Genomic DNA, 18,647 nt, shown 5'->3' on the forward strand with positions numbered 1-18,647 from the left:
TTTCTTTAATGTGCATTCACTTCCTTCTTAAATATTCTTTTTGGAGCCCTCCAACACCCTGGTCTAAATTCAGTCTACTTATTTTCAAGACCCAAATACTTCTGTGCTATCTTTTGATGGATTGTACTTCTGCGTTAGGTACCCTGAGTTAAAATTCACACTTTCCTTTAGTTTGTTTATTCTATTGTTTTTAATTTATTTTTATTTTATTATTTTTACTTTATTCTACTTTATGTATTTATATGTACTGTTATATTTTATCTTTTTTTAGTTATTTGTATTTATTTTATTGTCTTGTTTATTTTTATTTAATGTTTTGTTTATTTATCATTGGGTATTTTTCTTTACTACAAGATCCTCAAGTAATTGTTTCTGGAATTTTACATAAGGAGGTAAACAGTGACTCCTTGCATGTCATACTATTTTCATTTTTCCTTCATACTCTGGATATAGTTCAAGATAAAATCATTTTTTTCCCAAACTCTAAAAGACACTGTTTTCTCAGCATTCCATGCTGCTGTTAAGAAACTGTCCTGCCAATTTCTCATTCTTTTGTAAGTAAACCAGTTTTTCTCCCTGGAATTCTTAGGATTTTTACTTAACAAATGGTATTTTGTAATTTTACAAGGACTTCCTTAGGCCATTTATAAAACTTCTACCGCAACAGCTCTAGCTGGATTGCTTTAATTTAAAGGCTCATTTCAGACTGTCTCAGAGATGTCCTTTTTTTCGTCTTTCCTATTTTCTCCGTGTTTGGCCCGCATAGTTTAATCCTTTGTCTCAAAGTTTCTTTCTTATTTTCAATCTATGAAATGGCAGATTTCATCTACTTTCAGTTCCAACCTTCCAATATTCTCTATAATAATCTTTTTAATTTCTTGCATTTTCTTGTTCCCTGAATCTTCTTCTATTACTAGTAATATTTTCAATAGTGGTTCTTGTCTTACGAATAAAATGTAGACTAGAATCTCTTTGTAGATACCAATGACCTCTACTTCATCGGAGTCCAGCTATAGTTAAGTATGTATGACAGTGTTACTCATTCCTATCTCTGAAGTATAAAAAAGAAACAAACCAGAACATGGAGGAGAGAGGATGAATAATAAAGATCATAGCTGTGTCTCAAGATTAAAATACATTAATTTATTAGTGCCAAATTCGTATCTAAAATTTATTGGGGAGTTCCCGTCGTGGCGCAGTGATTAACGAACCCGACTAGGAACCATGAGGTTGCGGGTTCGGTCCCTGCCCTTGCTCAGTGGGTTAACGATCCGGCGTTGCCGTGAGCTGTGGTGTAGGTTGCAGACGCGGCTCGGATCCCGGGGTGCTGTGGCTCTGGCGTAGGCCGGTGGCTACAGCTCTGATTCGACCCCTAGCCTGGGAACCTCCATATGCCGCGAGAGCGGCCCAAGAAAATGGCAAAAAGACAAAAAAAAAAAAAAAAAATTTATTGGGAAAATTGGTTTGAGTTTTCCCTAAAGAAACACTTCCTTTGCTAAATTAGTCTCTTGCTCCTTATACTATTCATCTAATAAATAACCCATGATTCCTCTCTGTGACAATTATTCATTTCAAATGCTTTGGAGTTTTCACACACTTCTTCCTGATTGTAAAAAATGAAAACAACATTCCCCCCCTCCCCAAATTAAAGCAAACAAACAAACAAACAAAAAACCTATACAAATGTGCTGCTTAGAATTAAAAGAATTAATCAAGGAAGTATCAATCCTAGGTGTTCCAATTATTAACCTAGAAGTTATCATTTTATCATTTGAACTAGGCTGGTATGCCAGCATCTCTAGACAGACAATGGAAACCACCCAAAGAACTGGAAGACTGACTTAAAAGACAAAGATCTTGCTTGAAATGCATTGTATCTATCAAATGCACCGTGTCTATACATTGTCTAACATAATACACAAACAATTGTGAACAAAGGGATGAATGAATGACTGAATGAATGACAAATCTGTGCTCCCTTCTCTAATGGAAATACAGAAATATAATGAAAAGAGAGACTAAGCACTGGGAATACTTAGATTTAAACTACAGCTCTTATACTTAACCATATATTAAACGAAAGCTAGTGGTAAGACAAGCAATTCAGAAAACTCAAAATCTGAATAGTAATACAGCAAAAGACTTAAGCAAACATAATAATGAATGTTCATATATCTAAATAAACATAATATACACTGAAGTTGGTACATACTAAGCCTATACCTTGAACTGTCTTCAGAATTATATTTCTCCAACACCACTGAGTAGTAGTCAACTCATAACCCAGAATGTATAATACTTTAAAATTACACAATTATTATTTTTTGCAATGTACCCTACTCACTTCAGTAACATCATCATACCTCTGTTAGAATAATGTGGTGGTTTTACAGTATTCCACAAATTCTTTGATACTTCACCCTTCAAAAAGCAGATCCCAATTTGTACCCTTTAAGTGTGGGCTATACTTAGTGACTTGTTTCTAATGAAGACAATGTGACAGAAATGACAGTGTGTGATGTACAAGATTCAGGCACAGAACACACTGTGGCTTCCTCCTTACTCTCTCTTGGCTTACTCTCTCTAGAAGAAGCCAGCTGCTACACCGTACGATCTCTCAAGTAGTCCTAAGAAAAGGTCCACTTGATGAGGAACTAGAAGTTTCTGCCAAGACCCAGAAGGAACTGAGGTCTCTGGCAATAACCTTGTGAATGAACCTCCTAGGAAGCAGATCCTTCAGCTCCAGTCAAAGCCTCAGATGACTAGTCCCAGCCTATACACTGATTGCAAACCATGAGACCTTAAGCCAAAACCACACAGCCTGCATGCTCGAATTTCTGACCCACAGAAACTATGAGATAATAAATGTTCTGAGCTGCTGGTCTATGGCTGCATAACAATTATCCTGCATTAGGTAAAAAATACAAGCAATTCAAATTACATGTATTTGGATTCTGAATTTTCTTATACTTCCATCTATCATCAGAACAAAGATTTGCTAATATCATTTCCTGAAAGTACATTTCCTCCCTTTAAAAAATCTGCTTATTCTCAACATGGAAACTGCCATGTTGGAAATGACGGTATCAAAATGAATTACACTGGTCTTCTGCTTGTTGACGATATCAGAGCTGGGCTTAGCACCTACACTCTACCTATCACCTAGAAGATAATCATTGAAATAGATACTTATTGAATAGCTACTGGATCAGGAAAACTTTTAAAATTTAATTCTAAATTATTTAAGTGAAGTTTTAAGCAAAGGGAGAGAGAAATCATTTAAACTTTCAGAAAAAGAGTTGCAATTAAAAGCTTGGCTCTATACCCCTGTGACCCATTTGCTGGGATCCAAAAATAACTCATTTAAAAAATAAAAATAAAAACAAATAAATTATATAAAACATTATATAGTTTCAGGTGTACAACATGATTCAATATTTATACATACTGCAAAATGATGACAATAAGTCTAGAAGGCATCTGTCACTACACATAATTATAAAATTTTTTCCTAGGGAAAAGAACTTTTAAAATCCACTCTCTTTCAAATATGGTGCTATTAACCATTGTCACGATGCTGTGCATTACATTCTCACGACTTATAACTGGAAGTGTGTACCTTTAAACTCCCTTAACCCATTCTGTCTGCTCCCAACCCCCTTACCTCCTCTGGCAACCACCAACTGGTTCTCCATATACATGAGCTTGTTTTTGTTTTTGTTTTTTTTTAATATTTCACATTTAAGTGAGATCCCATGGCATTTGTCTTTCTCTGTTTGACTTATTTCACTTAGCATAATGCCCTCAAGGTCCACCCACATTGTCACAAAAGCAAGATTTTGTTCTTTTTCATGACTGAATAATAGTCCATTGTGTGGACTGGAATTTTTGTCCATTTATCCATTGATGGGCACTTCAGATGTTTCCCACAACTTGGCTGTTGTAAATAATGCTACAATGAATATGGGAGTGATTACATATTTTCAAAGTTAGTGTTTTCATTTTCTTCAAATACATATGTAGAAGTGGAATTTCTGAATCAGATGATAGTTTTTTTTTTTTTTTGAGAAACCTCCATATTGTTTTCCATAGTGGTTGCACAAATTTACATTTCCACTAATAATGTACAAGGGTTCCTTATTCTCTACATCCTCACCAACTCTTGTTATTTCTTGTCTTTTTGATAATACCCATTCTAACAGAAATGAGTTGATAACTCACTGTGGTTTTGATTTGTATTTCCCTGACAATTGATGTTATCTGACATTTTTTTCATGAGTCTGTTGACCATCTGTGTGTCTTCTTTGGAAAAATATCTATTCATATCCTCGGTTCATTTTCTAATTGAACTGATTGGGTTTTCTCGCTACTGAGTTGTTTAAGTTATTTATATTTTGGATATTAACCCTTTCTCAGATATCTGACTTAAAATATTTTCTCCCATTCAATAAAGTACCTAGAAATAACCTACTTTTAAAGTGTCTTTTATAGAAATAATTGAGGGGGGTGAAAAATGTGTGAAGTATGTGGTGATCAGTCTAACTAGTCTTCTGGTGATGATCACTTTGTCATGAACAAAGATGCTGAATCATAAAGCTGGACACCTGAAACTTAAATAATGATAAATCAAAAAACAAAATAAAAGTTCAGAAACAAATACAATTTGATCCAACTATTTGAAGGAAGTCTTGATTACTCTTCTGAGCACTCTGGAATATTTATTTTATATCTCTCATATTTAGCTTTACATATATGCACCAAAAATATTTCTTCAAATTCCTCTTAAAGTAAGATGTGGTATATATACACAATGGAATATTACTCAGTCATAAAAAGAACACAATAATGCCATTTGCAGCAACATGGATGGAACTGGAGACTCATACTAAGTGAAGTAAGTCAGAAAAAGGAAGACAAATTACCATACGATACCACTTACATCTGGCATCTAATATATGGAAAGAATCTAATATATGCAAAAAAGAATCTCATGGACTTGGAGAACAAACTTGTGGTTGCCAAGGAGGAGGGGGAAGGGAGTGGAATGGATGGGAGTCTGGAGTTAACAGATTAAAACTATTGCATTTGGAGTGGTTAAGCAACGAGATCCTGCTGTATAGCACAGGGAATTATATCCAGTCACTTGTGATTGAACAGGATGGAAGATAATGTGAGGAAAAGAATGTATGTACATATGTATGACTGCCTCACCTCGCTGTACAGCTGAAATTGACAGAACACTGTAAAACAACTATAATGGAAAAAATAAAAATTGTTAAAAAACAAAAACAAAATTCCTCTTAAAATAAACTTTTCTAATTATCTAGCCTACATTTCCCTTTAGTAATTTAGTCACATGAAAACTTTTTAATGATTATCACATTTCAGCTAGAAATTCAGAAATAAAAACTTCATGATAAAGTAAGTTTACATCTTGAAAAAACTATGTTTCCAAATTCTGTCCTGGTAAAACCTCTATCTCACCAAGTGTTTATAAATTTCTCATTCTGTTTTTTAAAAAAGTTGAAAAATACTGTTTTTTTTTAGAAGACTATCAACAGAAATCTTTGAATAAAGAATTAAATGAGCATATACCTAATACCCAACACACTAGAACAATAAAATGTTCTGTGGTTAACTGATAGTATTATTGGCTAATGGGGGAAAATTAAAGAGGAGTCAAAGGAAAACTGAGATGAAAGAATAAAATATCCAATCCATTAAAAAAACAGATGAAGAACATTCCTCAAGTTTACCTCTCTAGGAAGATCTCTAATTCAGATGTCACAAATAAGGACCCTGCTCAACCTAACTTCCTTTGAGATGGAAAAGTTAAATCAGCTCAGAATAAATAATAATAGTAATAATAATAATAATAATAATAATAATAAAGCTGCAGAGAACTACCATAACATTGTAAATCAACTATACTTCAATCTTTTAAAAAAGCTTCAAAGATTTACTTTAGTGTCAATGAGCCAGGTAAAGAAAAAACAAGGGTACAGGAAACAAGGAAAAGAGAAAATTCAATGTTATGCATACCAAAAGGTAGCAAATTTCACCTGACGATTTAAAAAAAAAATCATAAAATGTGCTGAGTTAATACCTGTGATACATACTTAGATGCGTGCTATTATCAAAGAAAAAAAGGGAACATGTGAATGGGGTTGGGGAGATACAGAAACAAGCATGGCAAAATGTGGACGCAAGATGATATATACATGAGGGTTCCTTACAGTCTACAGAAATTTATAAATTTTGGAGATAAAAACTTTAAAATTATTTCTTTTCTACACTCATTTGTGGAAAAACTGTTTACATATAATAAAATATAAAACTTTTAGGCATACAAAATAATGCAGTGAATTTTTACATATGTATATATCTGAATAAATACTCCCTAGGTCTGGAATTCTGTTGTGGCTCAGCAGTTACCAACCCAACTAATATCCATGAGGATGCAAGTTTGATCCTTGGCCTTGCTCAGTAGGTTAAGGATCTGGCTTTGCTGCGAGCTGTGGTGTAAACTGCAGACATAGCTCAGATTCTGGACTGCTGTGGCATAAACCAGCAGCTGCTGTGTTAGAGCCCTAGCCTGGGAACTTCCCATATGCTGCAGGCACAACCTACAAAGCAAAAAACCAAAACAAAACAAAACCCTTCCTAGATCAAGATACAAAACCTGTACCATCTGTTCAAAGGGTTCTCTCTTGCTCCTTCCAAGTCAATGACTCCTCTCAAGCAAAACGCAGCCATTCTCTTGACCTCTATCATACCAGTTTAGTTTTTCCCATTTTAAACTCTATATACCAGCGGAATCACACATCATAAACCCCTGTGTCTGTCTATTTTGCTCAACACAATATGTTTCTAGGATTCATTTATGTTGTCATAAACATCCTTGTACTTTTTTAAAAAATCTTTTGTGGACACATATGACCTGGAATTACTGAGTCAGAGTATAGAGCTGTATTTAGCTATAACAGATACCAACAGTTGTGTAAAGTGGCTGAAACAACTTACATTCCCACCAGCAATATATAAGAGTATCTGTTGTTTCATATCCTTGGCAACATTTGATAATGTTTCATATCCTTGGCAACATTTGATATTGTCAGTCTCTAATCTCAGCCATTCTGGGAGGGGTGTGATGGTGTCTCATTGTGACATTTCTCTGATGAGTAATAATGTAGAGCACCTTTACCTGTGGGCATTGGCCTTTTGGATATCTTCTTTTGTGAAGAAACTGCTTACTTTTTTGCATACACTAAAAACTGTGTTGTTTGCCTTTTTCTTTTGAATTTTAAGAGATACTTATAGTTTCTGGATACAAGTCTTTCACCAGATTTACTTTATGTGAGTATATGTCTATAACTTGCTTTTTCTCTTGAATGATGTCTTCATGAATAGAAATTCATAATTTACTGTAGTGTAATGTAACAATTTTATGTTCTATTTGAGAAATTTTGTGATCTTAAGGCAATGAAGATATTCTCCTAGGTTTTCTTTTAGAAGCTTGATAATTCTAGCTTTTGCATTCGGATCTATGACCCAACTCAACTGAACTTTTGAATATAGTATCAGGTAAAAATCAAGTACCTCCTCTAGCCCAAGTATCTAATATCCAACTTAATGAGCACAATTTATTAAAAATAAATGGTTTTTTTCTTACCTTCAGTAAAGCTTTTGTCATAAACTAAAAACTGTATTTGTGAAAGTCTATTTCTAGACATTTATATTCTTCGATTGGTCTTTCTGTATACCTCGTACTAATACAACATTGTTTTAATTACTGTAACTTTATAGCAAATCTTGAGACATTAACATCTTGATATGAATTTTGGAACCCATTTTATAAAAACTGTAAAATACTGGGATTTAAAATGAAATTGTATTAAATCTATAGTTCAACTTAGGGGAAACTGATTTTTTTGGGGGGGGAGTTTAGGCCACACCCACAGCATATGGAGGTTCCCAGGCTAGGGGTTGAATCAGAGCCACAGCTGCCAGTGGACGCCACAGCCACAGCAGCATCAGATCCGAGCTGCGTCTGTGACCTATACCACAGCTCACAGCAACCTGGATCCTTAACACACTGAGGGAGGATAGGGATTGAACCTGCGTCCTCATGGATGCTAGTCGGATTCCTTAACCACTGAGCCACAAAGGGAACTCCGAAACTGACATTTTAACAATACCAAGTTTCCTACCATATAAGGATAGAATATTTCTCCACTTACCTAAGTAATTTAAAAATGTCTCTGAGCACAGTTTTATAATTTTCAGTGTAGAAGTAATGCGTAAGCTTTTATTAGATTTCTTACTCAAGTATTTTACATATTTTGATTCTATTCTAAATGTACTTTTCTAATTTTATTTTAGTTTTTGGTTTCTAGTACACAACTTACAATCTTTGCATTTTTTCCTTGTATCCAGTCATTTTGCAAAATTCACTTATTCTAAAACTTTGCTGGTAAACACATTTTTTAGACTTTTTTCTTTCCAATTTTTAATTTTTTTTTAGACTTGAAGGCACTGGTTAGGATTCTGATACAACACTGAATAGAAAGAAGGATACTGGATATGACACAGGTTTTTCACTGAGAATGATGTTATTAGCTATAGGATTTTTTGTTGGAATTCTTTAAAAAATTAAAGATGTTTCCTTCTATTCTCAGTCTGATGAGGATTTTTAACATAATAAATGTTGAATGTTGTCAATGATTTGTCTATCTTCAGAGATGATCCTATGATTTTTACACATTGTTCTATAAAGTGATGGGTTACACTGATTAACTGTAAAACATTAAACTAACTTTGTATTCCTGGAGTAAATCTGTGATATCTTTTTTTACATTATCACTGGATTATTTCTGTTTCTGTATTTGTGCTCATGAGAAACACTGGCCTATATTTACACCTTCTTTGTCATGTTCTTGTCAGATTTTCCTACCAAGATTATGCTAAAACCATAAAATGTTCTGGGATGTGTTTTCTTTTTAATTCTCAGAACAGTCTGGGTAAAATTAGCATTATATCTTACTTAAATGTTTGAGAAATATACCAGTGAAACCATTTGGGCCAGGAGTTTTCTTTGTGGAAGTTTTTGATAAACTGACTTTAACAGATACTGGACAATGTAGATTTTCCATTTCCTCACATGTCAGTTTTGATAAGCTGTATTTTTCAAGAATTATGACCTTTAATTCAAGTTATAAAATGTACTAACATAAAGTTGTTCTTAATTCCTCTTAATTAACAATTTAATATTTATCAAATTTATAGTTATGCCTCCCATTTTCATTCCTAATATTGGCAGTTTTGTGTTTTCCCTATTTTTTTCCTTCATCAGTCATTATAGGTTTATTATTTTTAAAGAGTCCTCTCAACAAACTGACTATGAAATTTTTCTATGGAGTTCCCATCGTGGCTCAGTGGTTAATGAATCCGACTAGGAACCATGAGGTTGCAGGTTCGGTCCCTGACCTTGCTCAGTGGGTTAAGGATCCAGCATTGCCGTGAGCTGTGGTGTAGGTTGCAGATGCAGCTCGGATCCCTTGTTGCTGTGGCTCTGGTCTAGGCCAGAGGCTATAGCTCAGATTAGACCCCTAATCTGGGAATCTCCATATGGGAGCAGCCTAAGAAATGGCAAAAAGACAAACAAAAACAAAAACAAAAAACAACAACAAAAAAAACTTTTCTATTTCAACGAATTCTACTTGATGTTTCTATTTCCTTCTTCCAACTCTCCTTGGATTTGATTTGTAGCTCCCTTCAGTTAGGAGCTTACACCACTGATTTTGAACTTTACTTCCTTACTGATATATGCATATAGGCATACTTTGGAGATACTGTGGATTCAGTTTTAAACTACCAGAATAAAGAAAATAATACAAAAAAAGTCACAAAAATTTTTATGGTTTCCCAGTGCATAGAAAAGTTATGTTTTTGCTATACTGTAGACTATTAAGCATGCAACAGCTTGTGTTCAAAAAAACATGGCCACAACTTAATTATAAAGTATTTTCAAAGGAGGCAAGAATATACAATGGAGAAAAGACAAACCCTTCAATAAGCAGTGCTGGGAAAACTGAACAGCTAAAAATAATAAAATTAGAATACTTTCTAATACCACACACAAAAATAAACTCAAAATGGATTAAAGACCTAAATATAAGACTGGAGACTATAAAATTCTTACAGGAAAACATAGGCCAAACACTCTCTGACATAAAACCACAGCAATATCTTCTCAGAGCCACCTCCTAGAGTAATGACAATAAAAACAAAAATAAACAAATGGAACCTAATTAAATTTAAAAGCTTTTGTACAGCAAAGGAAACCCTAAACAAAATGAAAAGGCAATCCACAAATTAGGAGAAAATATTTGTAAATGAAGCAACTGACAAGGGATTAATCTCCAAAATATATAAACAAACACCTCCTGCAGCTCAATACTAAAAAAAAACAAACACATCAAAAAATGGACAAAAGATCTAAATAAGACGATTCTCCAAAGAAGACATACAAATGGCCAAAAAAACACATTAAAGAATGTTTGACATCACTAATTATTAGAGAAATTCAAATCAAAACTACTATGAGGTACCACCAAATACCAGCCAGAATGGCTCCCATCAAAAAGTCAACAATAAATGCTGGAGAGGTGTGGAAAAAAGGGAACCCTATTACCCTGTCAGTGGGAATGTAAATTGGTGCAACCACTGTGGAAAACAATATGGCAATTCCTCAAAAAACTAAAAATAGAACTACCATAACATCCAGCAATCCCACTCCTAGGCATCTATCCAGAGAAAACCATGACTTGAGAAGATACGTGTACTCCAACCTTCACTGCAGCACTATATGCAACAGCCAAGACATGGAAGCAACCTAAATGTCCACTGACAGAGGAGTGGATAAAGAAGATATGGTACATATACACAATGGACTATTACTCAACCATAAAAAGGAAATACTGGCATTTGTAGCAACATGGACTTGGAAATTATCATACCTAGTGAAGTTAGTCAGACAGTGAGACACCAACATCATATGCTATTACTTATATGTGGAATCTAAAAAAAGGATACAATGAACTTCTTTACAGAACAGATACTGACTCACAGACCTTGAAAACTTATATAGTTTCCAAAGGAGACAGGGTGGGCTGGGGGAGGGATGGGCTGGAAGTATGGGATGGAAATGCTGTAAAACTGGGTTGTGATGATTGCTATACAACTATAAACGTAATAAAATTCATTCAGTTAAAAAATATATTTTATTGCCAGAAAATACTATCAGTAAGCAAATGCTTTTGGACCAAAGGCACCAATAAACTTGCTCACTGCAAGGCTGCCACAAACTTCAATTTGGAGAGTTCCTATTGTGGCTCAGTGGAAACAAACCCATCTAATATCCATGAGGATGCGGGTTTGATCCCTGAACACACTCAGTGGGTTGAGGATTCCACATTGCTGTGGCTGTGGTGTAGGCCAGCAGCTGCAGCTCCAATTCAATCCTTTGCCAGGGAACTTCCTTATGTCACAGGTACAGTCCTAAAAAAAAGCAAAACAAGCAAACAAACAAAAACCCTGCAAATTATTTTTTTTAAAAGCTATATCTACAAAATCCAATAAAGCGAAGCACAACAAAAAAATGCAGTATGTCCATATAAAGCAATAAAGTTCTCTCAAAGCACTGCTTCAGTTGCACTCAATAAGCTCTGAGTTAATACTTCTGTTGTTACTCAGATCAAAATATCTTCTGATTTACATTGTGACTTCATTTTGATTCATGGACTATTTACAAATATCCTGATTAACTTTCAAAACATTTGAAACCTTTCTAGTTGGTTTTTCTTTTTTTTCTTTTTTAATTGCTGCACACACAGCATATGGAGGCTCCACGGCCATGAATTAAATTCTAACTGGGAGTTCCCGTCGTGGCGCAGTGGTTAACGAATCGGACTAGGAACCATGAGGTTGCGGGTTCGGTCCCTGCCCTTGCTCAGTGGGTTAACGATCCGGCGTTGCCGTGAGCTGTGGTGTAGGTTGCAGTCGCGGCTCGGATCCCGCGTTGCTGTGGCTCTGGCGTAGGCTGGTGGCTACAGCTCCGATTAGACCCCTAGCCCGGGAACCTCCACATGCTGCAGAAGTGGCCCAAAGAAATAGCAAAAAGAAAAAAAAAAAAAAAAAAAAATTCTAACTGCATCAACACCAGATCCTTTAATCCACTGCAGCCAGCCAGGGATCAAACCTGCACCCCACAGCAACCGAGGCTGCTGCAGTTGGATTCCTAACCCACTGCACCACAGTGGGAACTCCTTTCTAGCTATTTTTCTGTTACTGAGTTGTAACTAATTCCACAGTGGTCAGAAAACATGCACTGTATAATTTCAATCCTGTGAAACTTGCTACGTCTTTAAAGATCAGAATATTTTGGCAAATGTTTCATGTGCACTTAAAAAAAAAAGTACGGTCTTAAGTTTATATAAAATGTTCTACAAATATCAATCATATCAAGATGATTAATTGTGTCAAATTTTCTATTCCCTTACTGATATTTTTATATAATTGTTCTATCAATTACTTTAAATTTACACTTAAAATCTCCAGATATAAATTCATATCTATCTTTACTATGAACTCATATATTCAGAAATGATATTACATAAAATACACTTAGCATTATTATGTCTTCTTGATGAACTGACATACTTATTATAATCTTTTCCTATTCATATTTTATAATACTTCTTGCATTAAGTCTACTTGGTACAATATTGATATGGGCATATCAGCTTTCTTTTGATGAGTGTTTGCAAATAATACTTAGTCTTCTTAGTTTCATATTATGTATGCCTAAAAGGTGTTTTCTTTAAATAAATGCCTTTAAAAATTTTATCATGCAAACACTCATCAAAAGAAAGATGGAGGCAGTATTAATATCAGATAAAGTACAGTGCAAAAGAAGAAATACTTCCAGAGATAAAAAAGGATATTACATAATGATAAAGGGGTCAATTCACCAAGAAGACATCACAATCCTAAACATTTATGCACCAAACAACAGAGTTCGAAATACATGAAGCAAAAATAAAACATAATCAATTATATCCCAATTAGGCTTAATTTTAAAAATTTTAAAATAATTATAACAAAAAGGAGAAACAGACAAATCCACAATTGTACTTGGAGACTTAAACTCTTCTCACAGTGACCAACAAAATAAGTAGAGAAAAGCTCAGTGAGGAAATAGAAAACCTAACAAGCATCATCAATCAACTTGATGTGACAATTACAGAATTTTAATATAAATAATTTAGTATTTAATGTACAATATAGAAATTTATATTCACCCCTAAGCAGTATAATATACATTATTCTGAATTACACATGAAGCATTTGTCATAAAACTTCAAAAAATTCAAACAAAATTAGATAAAAGTCTATTATCCATCTATAATAAAATTAAGCATGGAAACCAATTATAGAGATAGGCAAAAATCACAAAATAGTTGGAAATTAAACAATACACTTCTAAACCCATGGATTAAAGTGAAAGTCACAATAAAAATTCAGAAAACATCAATATAATAAAACTTTTGAGACCATAAAAAGTAGTGCTAATAAGGCAAAGAAGATCTCAATAGCTTAAGCTTGCATCTTAAAAAATCATAATAGCAGATTTAAATCCAAAGAACACAAGAAGAAATAGTAGCAAAGAGCACAAACCAATAGAATTAAAAATATTTTTTTAAGTAATAGAGTAAAAAGGTGGATCTTTGGAAAAAAATAACAAAATTGATAAACCTGGAAACATACAAAAGACAAAAGAGGGAACACATTGCCAGGATCAGGAATGAAAGGAAAGACATAACTACAGATGCTACAGACATTAAAAGGACAATAAAGAAACAACGTTATGGCAATCAATAGATCTAAGAGACAAATTCCTTGAAAGACACAAAACTACTAAGGCTCACATAATAGGTTACTCATATAGTCAAAGACTGAAAGTTTCCGAGAAAAAAAAAAATTAGATGACCCCAATGATCTGATACCTATTAATTAAATTTAATAAATTTAAAATCTTTAATCAAAGAAAACCAGGCGCATCTATTGCATTTGGAGTGGATAAGCAATGAGATCCTACATAGCACAGGGAACTATATCTAGTCACTTATGATGGAACATGATGGAGGATAATGTGAGAAAAAGAATGTACGTGTGTGGGTGTGTGAGTAAGAGAGAGAGAGAGAGAGATTGGGTCACTTTGCTGTACAGTAGAAACTGAAGAACACTGTAAACCAACTATAATGGAAAAAATAAAAATCATCAAAAAAATAAAACTAGACACAGACGGATTAGCATGCAAACTCCAACAAACATTTATGAAATAAATACCAATCCCATTCAACTTTTTTTCAGAAAATATAAGAGGCACTTTAAACCGATGAGGCCAGCATTATCCTTATACAAAATAAAATTCCATATAACAAGGCATCCTTCATGGACACGGGTTTACACAAAAAACTACTCAATAAAATATTAGCAAATCTAATTCACCAATTTATGAAAATGATAACATATCACAACCAAGAGAGGTGTATCTACAGAATAAACAACTGATTCAACATCTGAAAATAAATCAATGTGATTCATCTTATTCACATGCCAAAGATAAACCATATGATCATCTTAATAAATACATTTAAAATATTTGACCACACTCAAAGTCCACTCATGATAAAAAAAAACTCTCAGCAATCTAGGAACCAAATGGGGACATCTTTAACTTGATAAAGGGCTTTATATTTAATAATGAACGACTGAAAGCTTTCCTCTTAAGATCAGGAACTAGACAAGGATATCCATTCTCACCACTCTTATTCAACATCATACTGGAGGTCCTAGCCAGTGCAGTAAGGGAAAAAAGAGGTGGGAAGTGCTTACACACAAACTGAAAACAAAAGAAACAGAACTGTTCTACATTCACAATGACATAACTATCTACATGAGGAAACTCAAAATAATCTACAAAAAAAAGTTTTAGAAAAGTGAATTTAGCAAGGTTTCCAGATTCAAGGTCAGTATACAAAAATCAACTGTATTTCTACAACTGTCAGTGAACACTTGGACAGTGAAATTGAGGAAAATTATTTACAATAGTACAGTGAAATTGAGGAAAATTATTTACAATAGTACAAGAAGTAATGAATACTTAGACATAAACCTAATAAAATATGAGCAAAAACATCTGTATGTTCAAACTACATAAAGCTAATGAAAGAAAACAAAGAAGATCTTTGATTAAAAGCAAACAAATGGAGCTATCCTGTGTTCATTGATTGGAAGGCTCAATATTAAGATAGCCATTCTTCCTAAATTGATCAATTCAGACAATATAATCTAAATTAACAACCCCCCCCAGTACTTTTTGTAGAAACCAACGAATCACTTCTAAAAAATTTTATGGAAAAGCAAAGGAACTAGAATAGCCAGAATGGTTTTGGAAAAGAATGAAGTTGAAGAGATTATATTACCTGATTTTAAGACTTATTATTAAGCAACAACAGTCATGACAAATGTGGCACTGGCAAAATGACAGATACAAAGACCAAGGTGATAATCCAGAAACTGACTGACATACCTGGTCAACTGATTTTTGACTAATTCAGTGGGGAAAAGGAAAATATTCCCCCAAAATGGTGCTAGAACTGGGAAAACACACCTTGACTCTATCTCATACCATATACAAAAATTAACTCAATATGGATGAGTTAATATAAAAGATCAAAGTTCAAAAACCATAAAATTTATAGAAGAAAATATGAGGAAATACGCACAATTTTATACTGACCAACTTAGAACATAGAAACACAAATCATAAAAGGAAAAAATGATTAAATTTAATCAAAATAAAAGCTCTTCCGTTTTAAAAAGTTAATAAAAGGTAAGCTTTAGACAGCACTGTGTGTATATGTATCTACGTGAGTCAAAGAACTTGTACAAAAAAATATATTAAGAATTCCTCCAGCTCAACAAGACAAACAACTCAGTGTTTTAAAATGGGCAAAAGATTTGAACACATTCTTCACAAACGACTTCATAAACGACTCATAAACACATGAACGAATTCTCAGCATCATTAATCATCACATAAATGCAAATATAAAATACAGTGTAATATTACTACACATCCACTATAAGGGCTTCCCAAATGTCGATGAGGATGTACAGCAACTAGAACTGTAAAATGGGAAACAGACTGGCAGGTTCTTATAATTAAACACTCATTTATAATACAACTCAACAAATCTATTTCTAAGTATTTACCAAAAGAAATGAAAACATATATTTACACAAAAAATCATGAATGAATGTCCCTTCATAACAGCTTTATTAGTAACAATCCCAAACTGGAAACAATCCAAATATTCATCAATAGGTGAAATGGTGAATAACTGTGGTAAATCAATATCATAAACTACTACTCACTAATAAAAAGTCATGAATCAACTAAACATACAAACACATGGACTATCCTCAAAACACCGTACTGAAAGAATAAAACCTGGATACAAGAGAATACATACTACATAATTCCATTTATATAAAATATTAGAACAAATGGAACTCATTAATAGTGAAAAAGAACAAACTTCCCAGAGCTGAGGGTGAAAATGTGACTTACTGCAAAAGGGCAGAAGTGAAATTTGGGGGATGACAGAAATATTCTGTTTCTTGATTGTGGTGGTGATACATGGGCATATACGTTTGTCAAAACAAACTGAGCTGTACATTTTAAATATACACACCTTATTGTAGGTAAATTATCCTCAAAAAAGTTGATTCTCTAAAAAAGCACTCTCATGGGAAAATATTAACCAGAGAATGCTGGTGATGCCTTTATACACCCACTCGAAAAAATGTCAAAAACATCTTACAAAACTCAATGCCCATTTATGGTTTTTTAAAATATCATCAGAATTAAAAAATAACAATAAAATCATCTTGAAAAGCTAACAATACAAGAAAACAAATTTAACCTGGTATATTCTCCACTTATCAGAAAAGCTTTGGCAAATACCATAATTGATGTTAAAACACCAGAAGCAATCCCCTTAAAGTCAGGAACAACACAAAGCTTTTAGTCATCATTGCTATTATTTAACATTATATAGGATGTATCACAGCCAAAGCCATGAGGAGAGCACACAGTGATAAAATTTAAAGGAAAGCCACAAATGGGGAGTATGTTCAGATAATCAATTCAATAAAGTGATTAGATATATGATAAACAAAAAAATTGAAAAGCTTTCCTATAACGAGAAGGGAAAAAAAGAAAAAAATGTTATTGAAAGTTTCCATCTACCAGAGCAATCAAAACATAAAATAGCTAGGAATACTAAGAAGGAATGTCATACATATGAGGAAAAAAACTATAAAACTTTCTCTAAGCAAGATAGGAATACCATACATACATATATTTGAAGGAAGAGATGCAATATCACAAAGATCAATTTGTTCCGTATTAATCTAAAATTTCAATATAACCTCATTCAAAATGTCTAAAGATTTTAAAATTTAATTTACAAGTTGAGGCTAAAGTTCATTTGGAACAGAAATGCATAAGTGTCAAGAATAATTCTGAAAAGAATAATAAGGAGGGAGAAATGGTTATCAAATTTTAAGATATTTAAACTAGCAATTCCATTTCTGGGAATCTATGCTACAGAAATAATCACATAGAGGAAGTTTCCTGAACAGCTGACTCTTAGGATGAAGGAAAAACTAGAAGGGGAAGTGGGAATTGCACTTTTTACCTTACATTTTCCACACTGAAGTTTTAAAATTTAAGATTTAAAGCTTGTAATTAAAAACTAATCAATAAATGTAAAGGTTAGCTGCAAATAAAGCATTATTTTTGATAGGAAAAAGAAACTAACATAAATGTCTTCCAGTAAGGAAATGGTTAAATAAACCATGGCCCATTTAAACTACTGAAATATCATTTAACTTAAAGTATCAGGGAGACTTTTACATACAAGTGAAGATGTCCAAGATATATAATTTAGTGAAAAAACCAAGAGATATACTAATTTATTTGGTATACCTCCACCAACCCCAACCCCAACTTTCTATGAATGCATATGTGTTTAAAAGTGCATTCAGAAAAATATAAAGTAAATTGTTAGCTCTAGATACTGGAACGATACTAGGGATGAAAGGATATATTCATATTTTACCTAATACACCTTCCTCTGTATTGTTGAATTTTACATATAGTTTGCATGTATGTAATTAATTTTTTAAGGTTATTTCATATAAAATGATAAATTTCAGAAGACAAAAACTGGAAAAAAGTTAAAGCGTTTTATAAAAATCTTTTAAACGTTTATCTTCATGTTTATTTACGTACTCTGCAAATAATCTACAATCTTCAGCAGAGGTGACTGCCATTTTAAAGAAATTAAACATACTAAATAGTTCATGATAAAAACATATTAAGCCTTTAAAAAAATCATCAGCTTCCCAGAACCAGTAGGCTCAAAGCAATATCTATACGTTTGCTTTAAAAAAAAAAAAAAAAAAAAAAAAAAAAAAAAAAAAAAAAGCCTGGAGAGCTAGGTCTCCTAAAC

The 18,647-nt window shown here is 33.3% G+C and overlaps 1 protein-coding gene across 2 annotated transcripts in view; it reads right to left on the minus strand.

The window, feature by feature from the left end:
* The window catches only part of PJA2 (praja ring finger ubiquitin ligase 2), a 355,790-nt gene that overhangs the window by 54,428 nt on the left and 282,715 nt on the right, over nucleotides 1-18,647 (minus strand). The window lies entirely within an intron of this gene.

The sequence above is a fragment of the Sus scrofa genome, chromosome 2 (genome assembly GCF_000003025.6).
Source record: "Sus scrofa isolate TJ Tabasco breed Duroc chromosome 2, Sscrofa11.1, whole genome shotgun sequence".
Taxonomy (NCBI): domain Eukaryota; kingdom Metazoa; phylum Chordata; class Mammalia; order Artiodactyla; family Suidae; genus Sus; species Sus scrofa.